General features: G+C 36.5%; 1 pseudogene; it reads left to right on the top strand.

The window, feature by feature from the left end:
• The first annotated feature begins 472 nt into the window (after positions 1-472).
• On the top strand, positions 473-610 carry LOC145269902 (U2 spliceosomal RNA; annotated as a pseudogene).
• The last annotated feature ends 4,154 nt before the right edge of the window (positions 611-4,764 follow it).

Genomic DNA, 4,764 nt, shown 5'->3' with positions numbered 1-4,764 from the left:
TTGCAAAAACGCTGGGGTTTTCATTAGTTAGTTTAGAGTTCACAGAGTGAATGCGGTATTGTGGTAAATGTTGCCAGTCAAGAGTAAAGTCGCCAAAGACTCCAATTTTCACTTTAGTTACAAAGACCCTGCAACACTTCCCATCCCACTTCTTGTATGACCTTGTACCTAAGTTTGTTTACAAATGTTAATTTTTTGCTTTTTTTTTTTTTTAATTTCTCATTATTTACGAAAATAAACTATATAAACAAGACCAAAGTGTAGTATCTGTTCCGGCAGATACTCCAAGCAAAGACCATATGTGGGGGCGACCCCACATATAAGACCTTGGTCAATGTAGGGGCAGCCCTTCATACCAATTGTCACTATCCAGCTCCCCTAATCCCCGGGGAGTTGGTCCTCATTTCCCCTTCACTCCTCACATTAAAAATCGGACTTGTGGCTAATTTGCTCGGTGGGGGAGCAAATAAATACCCTTTTCTTGGCCTTTTGGCCAAGATCAAAGTGTAGTATCTGTTCTTACTACATGCTGTACTTATGTTTGCAACTTTCTGATATAAAGTGGGGGATCACTTTTCTGTATTAATTTAATGTAAAATGATCACCCACTTTACAACCAGTCAGTCTCAAAGCCATTAAAGTCATTCTCCAGGTCATTCAAGTTGTTTTTGAAGGATTCAATTCATCCTTAAATAAATAAAAAGTAAATGACTTTAATGAACTTAAGTCATTTCAGCCCATTTTTCGGTCATTTTAGTTTATCTAAGAATTTCATGTCAATCCTACATTCAAGCATTCATTCATTACACGAGAGCACACGACTAATGGCTATCGGCCTTGGTTTTTTTTTGGGGGGGGGGGATCAAGATCATTTTTATGTATATTAGATTATTGCCTGAACCATAATTTTATTTTAATATTTGAAGAAACTGTTTAGACCATCGATATAGTCTACAAAGCTTGAAAATTAGGTAGACATTAAGAAATTTGATTTTTGTGATCCTCAGAGACACATGAAGCCCTAAGCCGATGAACTGTGCATTCAGTTGGAAGCTATGTTTTGTCTTCATTTTCAGCTAAAAGTTACTGTCGGTTGGTTGGTAGAGAGAGCAAATATTGAAGCTTCAAAAAACAATTTTCACAGAATTTTTCTATCTATATATATTCCAGCAGCATGAACAAAGGCCTGCAACGGAAGAAATGTTTAGCTAAGAGAAAAGAGGCAATCCAAGAAATAGGCTAACTTTAGAAATATAGTCTTCTTCACTATAAAGTTCCTTGCCGTGGTTATGAACTACTTAAGTTTTAAAATAATTAATGCTCCTCCAGTAATTTTTTTTGTTTTTATGTTTTAAACTGGTCCATGATTTTCCAGTAAGTGGCTGGGTGTTCTACACCAAATGACACCCATATCTATTAGGTTGGTGCGGGTTAACCTAATATATATATATTAGGTTGGTGCAAAAATAATGTTTGTTTTTTTTTTTTTTTTTTTTTTTTTTTACTTGAAGTTGAACGTCAAAAAACATGTTTGCACCAACCTTAAATAAATATATATATATATATAATAAATTCCACAGCCAAACAACGTCGCAGCCCACAAGAGCCATGACAGTCAAAGAACCGGAAGTCCAAGACTCGAATTATATATATATATATATATATATATTCAAGCAAGATGGCTAAAGGCGTTCAGTCATATTTTTCATGATTCTCAGAGACATATAGTCCTCTAAGCTGATGGACTGCGTTCAGTTAAAAAATGTTTTGTCTTTTTCTAGCTAGAAGTAACTGTCTTTTGGCAGAGAAACCAAACATAACTGTAGTTTTACGAAATCAAACATTATTACTTTTTTAAACTGCAGTTGCGTTTTTGTTTGGAGGAATATAATCGTAACATCACAAAATAAAACTATTTGGATTGAATGGTAGGACTGTTCTTCACTTGTCTCACTCCCGCCATAAAAGGTCATCATTGCCTGGCATAGCATTTGATGATTAAAGAAACGTTTAAATCATAAGTTGCAAGTGTGAGGAATTCGAACACTGCTCCGTATATTTTAAACTAGCAGGGGGACCCGACGTTGCCCGGGATTGAATGATGATCAACGAATGTTTCACACGCCCATATTTTTATTGGCATCGAAATCAGTGAAATCACCCATTTTTCAATCAAATCGATTGATTGCCTGCTCTAGTTGGGAACCCATCGCGGTGCACCGGGCGGAAACTCACATGCCTCTCACTTTCGCTTATTTCACAATACATTGTAGTCTACATTGCACTGTAGAGAATCTGTTGATTTTATAAAATTAATTGTATATATGTAACAGCTTGAATTAAAAGTTTAAAATGCAAAGAGTCAAGTATCATGGTGCAATTATAATATCTACGATTTATGAACGCATGTCGTACCTACATTTATTTACATCAACTTTTATAAAATTCACGCTATTCTTTCTCCTCACGATGGATTGCCTGTTCTAGCTAGGGACCCATCGTGGTGCACCAGGAGAAAGCTTCACATGCCCCCTTGCAGTGAATTAATCCACAATACATCGTAGTCTACATTGCACTGTAAAGAACCTACTGTTGATTTTATAAAATAATTTTAAAAAGTATTTTGAATATATCATTAGGGCTATAACAAGAATGTTCTTATTGTTTTTACTCTCGAGTATATATTCGACACAGTTAATCAACTGAGAATCACACCACTCTACATAAAATCATGTAAGGTATTAACTGATATATTCTCTTGTCATGGCCCTTTATATAATTGAATTAAAATTTAAAATACAAAAATCAAGTATCATGCTTTAATTGTGCTCTAAACAGAAAAATTCATTTCAAACGCGCCCCTGTCATATCAAAGAATCTATTGTTGATTTTATATGTAGGGCCTTTCAGCCTATGTGGTAAGTGGTAATAAAACTTCTCAAATGACCGTGATATTAAGCTGCATAAGATGTTAACTTTGATCAAAAATCGCCCATTCCTTTTCATTGGATTATTGATACATATCGAAGATATTCCGATACAAAACCTATCTAAGAATACTGTCAGGCACATAAAGTATATTTGTATAAAATTTAATAAAAATCGGTCCAGCTTTTTTGGAATCCATAGGGAATGAACTCACACACAAAGTTCCTTTTATATAATAGTAGAGATAAGCAGAGAGAATTTCCTGGTGCCTTTATTTTAACAGTCGAGACAACGAGAACAGAGACGTAGTTATGTGAATCAAGTTATTTGCATATGTCGGATTTAAGTGGATAAAAGAAAGAATATAATTCATACTTTATAGTCAAGATTTGATTAATCTAGCCTTCATGTTGGTAACGGCAAAACGGAGAGATGTAGAAAGGGGAGACGAGAGAGAAAATATTGAGCGAGCTGTGGGTTGGATTATTTTTTATTAATGCAAGAAGTCGATTATTTTCATTTCTTACGCTATCCCAAGAGTTCATAAACACTTAACAAGAAATTGAAATTTTCTGAACCCTTCGCTTGCCTCAATTGTGCTGGACCAGATAGACCCATTTCTCGTCCGATGTCACAATGCACTTCCGAAAACGCTTATCCAATGGATTGTTGAGCAATTGACGGCAAATTTAAACTCATTTGTTGGCTTGTGGCTTTGATGAGTTTGTGCAGTTTTTATGAACGAAATCAAGTTGCTTCAAGTGTCGATTTGCCAACCCCCAAGCTAATCAGCCAATTCTCAAATGCAAGTCTCACCTATCCAACTTTAACGGCCGTCTCGAATGAGGCTTATCTTTAAGATATGCCAGAATCAAAACGCTTGTACCACATATGCGATTGTTCCTTCGTCTTCGGCAGCACAAATCTCTTCTGCAGTTTTCCTAGTTGAAAGACCTTGCTTCCAGCAGTAACAGATCAAAACTCACAGCTCAAAAAGCGAAAAGTCGGCAAAAGGCTTTTTTCATCGGGCTTCTCGGTCGGCTCACTCCTTAAAACTTTTTATATGCTGTCTAAATCATAATATCTATGACTTAAGAACGGGGGGGGGGGGTCGCGGCTATCTTTAGTTTGCCCGACTTTTATGAGCTATTTTTCGATTGCTGCATCTTCGAAAACCGAATGATGGGGCAAGGGAAACAAACTGGCTTGCAGCGCAAAACTAGGACAAACATTACGTGACTTTCTCGCACCTGTATATTTCACTTTAGAAATGTTAATTTATAACAGTTATCACTTTCTCTCCCTTGTGGCTAAGATGGCGAGGGCTCAGGTTTTTTTCTTTTTCGTTTTCGTTTCCACCTTTGCGCCAAGGCTTCGGGGTTCAAGCGTACCTTTCTACTAAAACTTTTTTTTTCTTTTACACCTCCAAACACCCGGCCAACGTTTTTATTTATTTAATTTTTTTTTTTTAAACAGGGTTGTTTGGATCTTAACCCCCCCCCCCCAAAAAAAAAACACACACCTCCAAACACCCGGGACATGCTGGGTACCTCTCCCCGAGTAGTCTATAAATATAAAAGCGAAAATGTTTGTATGTGTGTGCGTTTTCGGGTATGCCCAAGAAAAGCTTCTTTCCGAGAACCTATCGATCGCCTCACAACTTCTTAAAACTTTTTATATCGCGCCTAAATGATAATATCTACGAGTTAACAACGGGGGTCGCCTGTCTATTTAATTTGCCCGACTTTGAAAAGATAAATATTCAACAATTTTCGATCGCCGCATGTGCATTAAGCTTTTTCGTATAAAAAAAAGAAGCGAACAGACTCACGATAA

The sequence above is a fragment of the Euprymna scolopes genome, chromosome 45 (assembly GCF_053919585.1).
Source record: "Euprymna scolopes isolate OS-2025 chromosome 45, ASM5391958v1, whole genome shotgun sequence".
NCBI classification, from domain to species: domain Eukaryota; kingdom Metazoa; phylum Mollusca; class Cephalopoda; order Sepiida; family Sepiolidae; genus Euprymna; species Euprymna scolopes.
Note: the sequence above shows the minus strand (reverse complement) of the source record. Positions and strands in the feature narration are given on the sequence as shown.